The sequence below is a fragment of the Neomonachus schauinslandi genome, chromosome 3 (genome assembly GCF_002201575.2).
Source record: "Neomonachus schauinslandi chromosome 3, ASM220157v2, whole genome shotgun sequence".
NCBI classification, from domain to species: domain Eukaryota; kingdom Metazoa; phylum Chordata; class Mammalia; order Carnivora; family Phocidae; genus Neomonachus; species Neomonachus schauinslandi.
The window spans coordinates 103,033,956-103,046,872 of NC_058405.1; positions in this window are offsets into that span (position 1 = coordinate 103,033,956).

Below are 12,917 nucleotides of genomic sequence, written 5' to 3' on the forward strand. Positions count from 1 at the left end.
ATATTAAAGAGTAGTGAGATAGTGAGATTAAAGGGGTGGGGAGATGCAGGGTAGTGTGGACGTAGTGTCAGAGAAGACCTATCTTATTAGACACTTTTGTAGGATCAGATTTGACACACCCTTGTGAGCTAAGTCCAGTGCTGGGCGTTTTCACATAGTATACTAGTGATGAGGGTTGCTTCAAGTGTTTTTTTTTTTTTTTTAAGATTTTATTTATTTATTTGACAGAGAGAGACACAATGAGAGAGGGAACACAGCAGAGGGAGTGGGAGAGGGAGATGCAGGCTTCCTGCGGAGCAGGGAGCCCGATGCGGGGCTCAATCCCAGGACCCTGGGATCATGACCTGAGCCAAAGGCAGACACTTAATGACTGAGCCATCCAGGCACCCTTGCTTCAAGTGTTTTAAGCAAGAAAGTGACATGATCATACCAGACCTTTAGAGACTGTAGAGAACAGACAGCAGGGAGGGGGTTGGGGGATGGGGTATCAGGGTGATGGGTATTAAGGAGGGCATGTGTGGTGATGAGCACTGGGTTATATGCAACTAATGAATCATTGAACACTACATGGAAAACTAATGATGTATTATATGTTGGCTAATTGAACATAATAAAATATATATATAGTTTTACTACCAATTTAAAAAAAATGAAATGCCATCTTTTTGATATACTATATTTTATTTCTTGACTGCTTAATTTATTATATCTTGCCATTAACAACCTATATTAATTACTGTAGCTTCATATCATGTTTGTAAATCTACCTTATTAGTCTGTTTCCAAAATTTCTTTGTTATACATAAACATTCATTTTTGCAGATAAATCTTAGGAGGAACTTTTCAAGTTCTAAAGTAAAATTCCATTGGTATTCTATTAAGTTTTTTAATTAAAATTGTATTAAATCAATAAAATAAAATCAAATTGCCAGATTTACAATAAAAAAAAAGGAGACAAGTAGAAGTAGAAAGACCATGTAGATGATTGTTGCAATGTTCTAGGTGGAAACAATGGTGGTGTAGGTACGACAAAGGAGATGAAGAGAAAGCAACAGACACAGGTATGGTGTGATGGCTGAATGGACAGGACTTGGTCATGGATTAAATGTGGGAAATGAGGGAAAGGGAAGGGACTTCCAGTTTTGTGAGTTAAGTAATGGCATATTACCTATAGGTAATAAAAGAGTGTGCATCATGAGAATACCTATGGGAGCACATTCCAAGAGGACAGCTGAAGTAAAGCACATAAAGTGAAAAGGGATGGAGGTGAGGTCAGAGTGGTGGGGGAGTAGGATGGGGCAGATCAAGTCAGGTTTTGAAAATCTTTTTTCAAGAATTAGGTGTTTTCTCTGAGATGGGAAGCCATTGGAGGGTTCTCAGCAGAGGCTGCTGCAGGGAGGCAGGGTAGAGGAAGCAGGAAGAACAATGGTTGCCATCAGGTAATGGATGACAGCAGCTTGCATCAGGTAGTTTTGGTTTACATGGTGAGAAAAGGTCACATTCTGGAAATATTTTGAAGCTACAGTTGATGTAATTTGCTGTTAATTTGGATGCTATGTATAAGGGAAACAGAGAAGTTAAGGATGCCTAGATAGATGATTCTGGAAGCTAACTGTGAAAAGGAGTTGAAAATAGGTAGCATTGGCTGGATGGAGATGGGGATCAAGGTGGTGGGTTCAAGAACAAGTTTGGATGCTAATTAAAAGAATCCACTAAGGGATAATAATTCAAACACAAGAGGAAGAAATATAATTGATATAGAGGGGACCATGGGAAAGTGAGATGGGAACTAGAGACCTGGGAGGTCTGAATATTGGTAAAGGAAAATTCTTCTTTTAAAGCAGAAGAGATGATGAAGAGAATTGGTTTTTATGTAGAAAATTTGATAAATTTGGTAGCAGGAAGGTGGAGATCCCATTTCATGGTTTCTGTTTTATCTTTGTGATATGAGGCAAGGTTTTCAAATGTTAGTGAAATTGAGTACATGGGAAGTTATGAAGAGAGTGGAGAATATATGAATGATATTTTAAAGCAAATACAAGAATTTTCCTAGTAGCACAGCCAAGTTAGAATGTTAAGCACTTTTGAAAGCTCAACTGAAATCTGGGATCACAAATTTATAATCACACTAATCTGCCTGGCTTTGTGATTTTTCTGCAGCAATACTCATCTGTTCAGATGCAAACATGGAAAAGACAAATATTAAGATCTACCCAGGAGTGTAGTTTTGCCAGACAGGTTGGATGAGAAGAGGGAGGAGCAAGTGAGTTTTTGCAGGAGGATGATTATTATAATGTGTCATGGAACATATACTGGATAAGGAGATACCTGAAGACAGGGAGGTGTGATATATCAAATTTGGATGTGACAATGGATTGCTGTATCAGTGAAGTCAGTGGTGTACTGTGGTGGACACATGCCTGACTATGTCAACTGGAAAGAAGTAGAGTTCTGGTAGAAGAAAGCAAACTATGCTTTTGTGACTTCTGAGTAGATTATCTATTAGAGATGATACAGATATGAAAGGTATTGTGGAAATGGGTGGTTGAAGTGCAATGGGAGTGAAGGTCATTTGAAATGAAGAGATAACTCAAGGAAGTAAGAGATCAATGAACTGTAGAAATCAAGTATTGTTTTGGAAGTTTTCTGGAGTAGGGTCAAAGTTGAGGTGGAAAATGAACAAGCATGTAAAATATTTACTGAGGGGTGCCTGGGTGGCTCAGTCAGGTTAAGCATCTGACTTTAGCTCAGGTCATGATTCCAGGGTCCTGGGAACAAGCGCCACATCGGGCTCCCTGCTCAGCGGGTCTTGAGCAGGGAGCCCGCTTCTCTCTCTCCCTCTACCCCTCCCCCTCACTTGTGCTCTCTCTCATGCTCTCTCTCTCTCTCAAATAAATAAATAAAAATCTTTAAAAAATAAAAATAAAGTATTTACTGAATGGGGGATTATGTCTCAACATTGGTAAAGGATCAGTAGGATGGTACAGAAGGATTCTGTCCTCCTCAAAGAAAAATGGAATGTTCTGGAATTACCTCTACGGAGAAAGGGAGATAATAATTCTACTTCCTATTCCTATTAGGAGATAAAGCCACCCTTCTCTTCAGTAGGCTACAGGAAATGAAGTTCATACAAAAACAAATAGATGGAGGGACCTTTGCAAGGCATGCTGAGGGTGAGTGGATTTTGCCAATTAGGGTCGTGTGTTCCAGAGGAATGGTGGAAGGGTTTGGGAAAAGGGAGTGTGGAAATTTAGCCTCAGTGTTGGGGAGTGGGGTGGGTGTGAAAAATCAGAATGTGATTGGTGGGTTGTTATGCCTATATTTCAACATCAAAGTATGATGGTGTGATGTGGTGGTAGGAGCCTCCCTACTGATGGAGGGTATTAGAACTAATAGTATCTCTCTGTGGCCTGGAGGTAAGGCCCAGTGAGTTATAAGGGGTCATCTTTACTTCCCAACCTGCTGGTATTAGAAGCTTCGGTGAGTATAATCATGGCTTGCAACAATGGGAGAGCTCAAAATAAATGGCTCTTCTCTGGTGAGGATAGGCAGTTGACTCTTGGGCACAGGGCTGGAGCTTCCTCTTCAAGTCCAGCTTGGGTGGTGTAAGTGGAAGATGAGCCCCTCATATGAAAACTATCACTAAATTGCTCTAACTTCAAGAAACTGTCAGAGGCCAATACAAGTTGTAAGGTGGCAAAAATGATCTCTCTTTGGAAATACTTTCAGCCAGAGAGGGCACAGCCTGGGCACACTCAATGGTTATGAATGTTCTGGTGACCTGTGTGTGTGCGCAATGTCATTTATCTTTTTCTGCAGTCTTCTGACACAGCCAAATCCCTTCTCCTTGTTAGTCAAGAATCTTCATGTGGAAAACTCATGTGGAACAGAACATAGGTCCATAGGAAAATCTGTTCTGAGAAATAGTTGCATTTTGTACTTCTCAGATCAAAGATCATAAGGGAAGAAAGATGAAACTTTTTAATCACTGGGAGAGGCAGACTAATGAGTCACCCATTTCAGTAACTGCAAGGCGGAAAGCACCTCCCCTCACTCTTTCCACCCTGGACAGTGAAGTGCCAGCAATACAATAGCCCTAAGCAGAACAGGAAATATTCATCATAAGAGCTACACATTCTCTACTTCAGTTGCCAACTCCTTATAGGCTCATACTGGAACTCTATTGAATGTGTAACATTTTGATTTAGACTTAGCAGTGGGGAAAGATGAAGAAGAAAGTGAAAATGAACTTTTCTCCTTCTATTCACAGACTGAAATATCATCTAAGTTCTGATTTGGAATGACTAATATGGCAATCAGGGGAGAGTGAGAACCTTGCAGGAGGATCTTTGGATTGTTCTTGGAGTTAAAGGGTAAATTGGAAAGAGGAGAATAGTTTTTGGACATATCTGCAGAATTGGAATGGAGACCATGCACACTTTCTTGGAATCAGGTTCTAGAAATTCAGTTCTACAGATTTTGAACTTACTCTCTGTACTGCACACAGATTTTTAAACTGAGTCTCAGAGAAAGAAGGAACGATCAGGAAATAGAGACAATTAATTGAATTAAAGTGCAATTTTGACCCAAGGACCTTAAGCAGAACAATAGGTTACTCAAATATTCCGTACTATCAAAGAAATGAAACAGGAGAAGGCAGGTGATTATTGGCCTATTATCACGTCATCAATGCCCCATTAAGATGTATTTTAGTAGACCATAAATTTACTGCAAAATAGTACTATATGACAGGTATTAAGTCAAAATAAATCAATAAAACGTCAAAGACCACTGATGAAATAATGGAATAGATTAATAAGAATGTAATATACAGATCACGTCCTTGGACTGAGCATTTGCTTAGATATTTCTCACTTATACTCATGATTCTGGAGCCTTTCAGTGTCTAAATCCTGACTCCAACACTTACTATGTGATATTGGACATGTCACTTAACCTACATTTCTATCATCATCTGTAAAATGGGAATAATGAAAACAGTGATCCCAGAGAGCTGCCATGGTGATTACTGTATAATATGGATTAAGTGGTTGGTACAATGTCTGGCACAGTGTCAGTCCTTAACAGTTTCAATAACTGTTGGTATAAGTGAGAGAAAGTGAACCTTAGTCATTGAGGTGATGTGTGAGTAGTATATAAACCAGGACAGATGGTTATAGGGCCATCTATAAATATAAATGGCCAAGGTGAAGTAGGGACTTGGCAGTATATACCGTTCTCACTCAGAACAGCAATGAAACTAAGATTTCTTGCTCAAAAAGCAGAAAAACAGTTTCATTAATAGTACTAAATATGAAGTTTTTTACCTTTCTTCCACGTATGTCCTTTGCTCAAGTATATGCTCAATTATCCCACAGGACTTCACTTACAAAACACATAAAAGATTAAATTTAATAATTTAATTTGAAACTTAATATTTCAAGACAGCAACAGTAGAGCATTAAACCAAGTGTTGGGTTCTTCTGAGGTCCTGCTCTCACTGCTCCATAGTAATCAGTCAATGGTTGGAAATGGAGATCATTAAGAATTAATTAGAACTTTTCAAATATAATGGGAATACGTCAGAATCTCAGGCATTTTTCCTCTGGACAGACCATCTGAGGTGTATTTTCTAGTTAGTTGAATATAGCTGGATTATCAACCAGTCTCACTTATTGTGGTATGCAAAGCCTACTTACACACAGAGGTATCCAGAGAAAACTATACACTAAGTTATTTAGTATATTTTGCTCCAAATAAGCTGCCAAATACAATTTTAAAACTAGATATAGATTCTCAAGAAGCACCCCAGGTCTAACCTGTGCCCTCAAAATTGGATTAATAGAATTCACTCATAGGATTTGCTTGCCTAAACCATATGGAACCCTGATTGCTAATTTGGGAACTTTATTAAATAATGGATTAAGATTCAAAAGGAATGCTTCAGGGAGTGGCTAGTAATAGTTTGGTCAAATGAGACAATTAATACAGCACAGGGTTATCTATTGGGTCTGAGTGGGATTCCAATCCCACTGCCCAGCTCATAATCAGTAGGGCAAAGAAAACAAGTCCACATAGACTAAATGGCCAAGAACAGATGAAGAGCAAGCTAATGGCATAGTAATTAGGAACAAAGCCAAAGCAGGATTCACAGATTGCCAATGTTAAAGAGAGGCAAAGACGTGCTGGATTCTGAAAAATGGACTTATTGGGACAGGTTTTTTATCAGCATGTATTTTTAAACTAGGATTGGGGATGATGGTAATAAAGAAAATATTAGCCCCATATCTGGGTTTGTTTATAGATATAGTAAAATATTTGCAAAGTCCCCTTTCCCTTTTCATATAATAATTAACATTGGAATTGTGTTATTTTCTCATATGGCTGTTAAAAACTGCAAAGTAATCATTTTGAAAAGTAGAGCTTGTAAAAAAGTTGGCCTGATGCCTAGAGGGAAAGCAAACGATCTGTCTTTGAGTAGATCCTTAGATAGGTTTTGATCAGGGCCAGGTGGTACCAGAAGAGACATGATTTCAGTCTCACTTCTACTGTTTACTATGTGTGACCTTTGTTGGGTCTCACTTCTTCACTGGCCTTCAGGATACTTCTCTGTCAAATGGAATGACTGGACAACTTCCAAGTTTCTTCCAGGTCAAACATTCAGTAATCCTTCCCTTAAAAGGACTCTGCGAGACAGTGGAAGAATAAATAACCACTAGAACTTACTCTGGAGTGAGGCTGTTATACGTGGACACGTGAAATCACCTATGCTTATGCTTTATACAGCTATATATTTCCCTATCAAAGCTTCACAGTCTTCTCCATGGCCTTTCCAAGTATATTGGCACATGTGGTCAATTGCCACAACAGTAAAAACATAATTACAGTTTTAAATATTGTAATCATCATGTAAGTTTGATGACACGCTTTATTTCTTCAAATTAAAATAAAAACAGATCAACCCCCCAGAGCAAGTTGAGAAGAGAGTTGGTCATCCTTGTCAGCTGGATTTCCACATCCAAAGAAGAAGAGGCTGGCTTTCTAATCAGTCTGTTGCAGCTTCTGTACCTATGGTTTTTCACCACCAAAAGATGTCACTGAGGAATTTGGCTGATGATGTCCAGCACTGCAGGTTTTCAGTAGGCCAGCTTCCATCAATGATCTTTCAAAGTAACTCCACTTTTTGGTGCTAAATTCAACCCAAATATACCCTACTTGGTTCCTGAGATCAGCTCTCTTAGCTCACTGTCATCCTTCTCTGAAGGATCAAGAAAGCTTTGTTGTCTTCTTTTTTTCCCATGAAACAGAGGATTATTCCCACCTCTCTTCTAGACCAAGAGTCCTTATTTGACTGCCTTTTTCAAGGGTTGTTATGTGTATCGTCTTAGGGAACCCCTCCCTATACCTAAGAGGTGTGAATATGGTTTCAGAAACTCCTTATAAAAATAAATAAGTTACATGAGAAGACAAATTATTCTATTAAAATCCTTTATCCTTTATGCCTAATTAATAATAATAATAATAATAATAATAGGTAATCTGAGCATTTACTTGATAGTGTTGATGTTTCTCATTTTAGGGAAGAAAACTTAAAGTATCTTATCTACGACATTTAAGAACCGGGATTTGAAGGCAATTTTGGCATCAGGGCCTGAACTTATAATACCTGGAGGCACAAATAGAATGATATATTTGAGCAAGGCCCACAGTGTCTAGTATAGTCATGGCATCTGGTGAGGGAAAGAATGTAATAGAAGATAAAAAGATAATTTAGTTTAATTTTAGAAGGATTTGATGATCAGACCATTATCTTATTTGAACATGAGAACCCTTAACACTGTACTTCGGTGAGGGCAAGGATAGAACTTTACCATGGTACACCATTTTTAAATATCAAGACACATGGGTGCCCCAGGTAAGCTGATAACTTGATGCACCTTCAAAAATATTTGCTTTTAGTATATATTCAACACTTAAAAAGGAAAGGCGGATCACTATGTGAAGAATGTTGAATAAAGGGAACCCATAGTGGAATTGCTTGGCCTTGCATGTATTTTTCTGAGTTCTGGCTCCAAGCTTGCTTGTAAGATAAAAAATGAAAAAGAAAACCTTTCCATCAATTTGAAAAAGAAAGAAAAAGCCTTATATTTATTGGCATCAATCATGATTCAATCAAGTCTTTAAAGGGTCTCATTCTTCCTCCAAGGCTCTAATAGCATCCTAGACATTTGTCATGTTACCTGGTTCCCTAAGACTTTTCCAATACTACCCTAAAGGAAGGCCAGAGAACTGGCTTTGTCAGCTTCTTGCATCTGGAATTCAGGTATGTTACCTGGGCTCCACCAACTGGACGAAACTTTGCAAACTGTAATAGAAAGTAAATAGTGGTAAAAGCAAAAACTACACAGAATCCATTTTTTTTTTCTGTTGTTGTTGCTGTTGTGTTGCAAGATTAAAGGAGAAATATCCAGCATTTGGGGTCTGTGGTGGCTGTGATGGTTTAGAAGAGGCATCAGTACAGGCAGCAAGATAATTGCAGAAGCGATGAGGTTGTGATGCACAAGTGGTGGTGATGCAAATCATTTTACCTGCTGTGCATTGGCCTCAGCTGCAGTTTTCTCACAGACCAGTATTACAGTGTGGTTTTGGAGCCTTGCTCGGAGCATTCCGTCTCCAGCTTGCTTTCAATGATTCTGTGATCTGCTAAATATCTTTTTAATAAATTCCTTTTCTGCTTAATCATCGTGAGCCAGCTTCTGCTGCTTGGAACTACAATTCTCATCTGGTACACTGTGTCCTTTCTTTTCAGATAAACTCAATTTTCTTCACCTTGTTACATATTCAGTGATGTTTTCAATCCTCAGTTGATGGTTTGACAGCTCATATGGATGGGTGCCTCAGGCAGTTGTTGTGCCAACCTGCTATTGAATCTGGAATTGCATATTAGAAGGAGAAACTCCAGGAGGACATCCAGGGAGTGGTGAGAGAGCGTATATAGATCATTGTGTGGCAGAAAAATGGGAAAGATCACTAACATAGAAGTTTAACTCTGAGGCTGAAAATATTAGGCTCCAATTCATAATTTGTCTTGGACTAGTCTTAAGTACAGCTGTAGGAACATTTAAATTGTCAGTTGCTCCCATCTCTGAGTTCCCATAACACGTGGTACTTGTTTTTATTATAACACATCACATGCTGTACTACAATTATCAATTCACTTGTCTGTCTCTACCACTAGAATGAAGCTAGAACCATGACATCACTGTGTGTACATCTAGTACTGATTGTTGGACTTCATGGGAGGCCTAGTAAAAAGTGTTTCATTCCCACTCCCCAAATTATGTACAAATTGATAGATAAGATAAAGGAGTAACAACAAACACTAACATAGCATTTGCCTAAGCACTTTCCATTAACTCTTTCAATCTATAGCAATTCTATAAAAGTAAATACAGGTATTCTCCCATTTTACACAAAGGGAAACTGGGAAATAGAGAACTTAAGTAGTTTCATAGAATTCATCTAGCTTATAAATAGAAGTCTTTCTAGGGTCTACAACAAGGCAGAGAGAGCTCAAAATATCAACTTTTTCAGTGATAGAGGTGATAGAGGTAGTGGTTTAAGTGAAAAGCAACAGTAGGTTTCATAATACTGTACCCCAATCTTGAACAGCATGAGAAAACTTTGCTCCCCAAGCAAAGTCTTAAGCACTAAGCTTAGCTCATGGCCATGAGCAGAGAAGAATACATGTTCTCTGAAAGCAGAGAGAACCCAAAAAGAGAGCAAAGAAGGGACTGAGCATCCTGGTTCCTGTCCCTATCTCATCAATCTAATCACTTACTCCATCTGTCTTAGAGAGGAGGAAGTAGGATGGGAGGGGAGAAGCCAGAACATTACACTGATGTTGCTTCCTTTGGAAACATTAATCAGTATAAAAGATGCTTTCCAATCAACATTCCCAAGACCTTGTTTCTCTTAACCCATTTGGCTTACCCTTAAATATATGGTTAAAAATAGTATGGATGTCTCCTTGGGGAAGGAGATGGGCAGCCCATTAGGGTCATCTGATTCTACCTTAATAAAGCTCTCCCCCATACCAATCACTCCTTCATGGAGGACACTCCTGAGGTTGCTGATGACAGTATAGATGTTTCTTCACTGAAGTAGAGGATTAACTAAACTAATTCCAAGGCTACTGTAGACAATTGAAATCTATTTTCCTAATCCTGCATTCTGTTCAAACACATTGCCTCATATAATTCACCAGGAAACTTAAAATTAATCCAATAATAAAATTTCCAATACCTGAACATGAATCTCCTTCCAGTATCAAATTCCTTGGTAGAAAATAAAGTCTATAAATTAAATTTACCTGAAAATTCAAGTTCAAATACATCAAAATTCAAAGTAATTAAATAGGTGATGGAGATTAAGGAGTCCATTTGTGATCAGCACCAGGTGATGTATGGAAGTATTGAATCACTATATTGTACACCATATTGTCAACTAGTTAACGAGTTAACTAACTGAAATTTGAATAAAACCTTTAAAAAAGTAAAATGAATATTCTTTAAATAGGAAAAAAACGTCCAAAATCAAATGTTCTTGAACTTGGGTATGAAAATCCCAAAGAAAGTGAAGTCTTTTTTGTATTCAGCTCTTAGTTGAAGATGTTTTTTCAAAGCCTGAACAGAGTTTGGCTCCTGTAGAAGCTATAGTCTGTGCTGACCACTAGAATACAGTTCCTTTGGACCACAGGAATTTAATTACTTCCACATCAAGACTGTCATGTACCTCACTTTTTAAAGAGTTCAAAGATTAGTACATAAAAGTTTATTCTAGTACTGCTGCAAACCTAGAAATGTAGAAATGAAGACAATTCCCAGTCCCCAAACCCTCATCCAAAGGAAAAAAAACCCAGAACTTAGGACTGCCAAAGAATACAGAAAAGATACCATGATATTTAAAAGAAGTGATTATATGGGGAACATTTAGTTTCAGCTCCAAATGTCAATTAGGCTTAGCCTGTTAAGACCATCCCCTATTCAGCTGAGAGATCTTTTTAAACAACGGTTAATTTAGGCACTGTACCTAATTTAGGGAACTCCACCTACAGGTTCTGTCTTTTATCCCAGAAAGCACTGTTTGATATACTGTCTTTTGAAGTTTAGAAATTTGCAATGTAGCAGTCCAAACATTGGGTCTTTTTCAAGGTATCACTCTTTTCCATTCAGTGTATTTAAACTTTCCTAATTTCAATTTCTCCTTGATCCCTGTGTCTGTGACATCCTGGACCTCTACTGGGTATGGCTCTTTCTAGAATCATCTTTCCACATTCTCATGGTGTCAGGCATTCTTACCCCAAGCCTTGATGTCTGTTAACAAAGCCCCTTGCTATAGAAGTGATTAGACCCATGAAAGCTGCCTCCTAGAGAAATTTTTTCCCTTTCCCTACCTGGGTGTCAGTAGGACCAACACCCTAGAACAGAAGCTGCTTTTACCGTTTCTGAAATTGGTACATGGGGGCCCTGTGAGGACCAAAATCTCTGACATGTGCTGTTCAAATACAGTAAAATACAGAAAAATCTTGGTAATTAAACTAATCTGGAGTCAATCTGAGGCCAATTTGTGTGTTTTTCTGGGGGTGGAAGTGGTAATATAGAGCTTGGGAGGCAATTGGTACTGGCAGCATTATCTTTTCTACTAGAGATACCTGGCTCAGAGGAAAGTTAGTTATGAGCTAGGACTAGAAAAAATTGGGCCTCTTATCATGAGGCTGGGAGGCAGAAGTCTGACTCAATTACAGTTTCAGAAGGAGGAAAGTAAAGACCTGTAGTTATGGAGTACCTTCTATAGGTCAGGCCTGCACTAGGCCTGGAACAACCACAAAGATAGAGTAGCAGGCACTGTTCTTTCTTTAGGCCTTGTGGATAAGGGAGATTTGATTGTCTTAATTCTTGCCTCTTCCTTCTTTTTGTTGTTGTTGTTTGGATGTTTTCATGGGTCTCACTTATACCAAAGGGAAATAATCTTCATTAAAGTCCATATTTCTGATCAGAGGAGGCAAGATGGCAGAAGAATAGGGAACCTCGTTTCATCTGGTCCCTTGGATTTAGCTGGATAACAATCAAAACATTCTGAACACCCATTAATTCAGTCTGAGATGTAAGAAAATATATCTGGAACTCTATAAGTAGAAAAGTGACTGCTTTTTGCAAGGTAGGAGATGCAGAGACATGAATCTGAGGGGAGATATTGGAAGATAAATGGAGGGGGGAGTGATATAGCCCTGGAGGGCAAAATCAGAACCCTTAGAAATCTGCTCCAGTGAGACATCCCTGTCTGAAAAGGCCTCAAGGGCTGAAAAGGGCAGAATTCTAGGTGGGTCAGTGTGGTCTCAGGATCCCAGGAGTCACAGAACTAATGGGGGAGCCTGAGCTGGTAGAGCGCCAAAGCAGTGGAGTGGGAAAACTGGTTACAGTCAGGAAGCCCAGGAGGGGACTCTCAGCTCAGGTTGCCATAAACCATGAGCCAGCCAATAATGTGACTGCTCTCCACCTGAGCACCCTGAAAAGGACTAGAACGGGTGGACCATCATCCATTCCCGGGAGGGGTGAAACAGGTGTGCCCACAACTGGGCAACAGCTCTCAGGGTGGCAGCCCTGGAAAGGGCAGTAGGGCAATACTCAGCCATCCCCTGGGAGCAGTGGAGAAGGTAAATGCAGGAGCCCACAACTGCTCTCAGCACTAGGGCACACAAAGGGCAATAACACAGGTCCTGAGGACACCCCCCATGACCCGAGGATTGCTGTGGGCATGCATTGCAGGAGTCTGCAGAGTTTGGTGCACACAAAAGTGAAAACTGTTTGTCACAGAGGGTTTACTGAAGAGGGGAGACTATGATCTTTCAGTTTTGG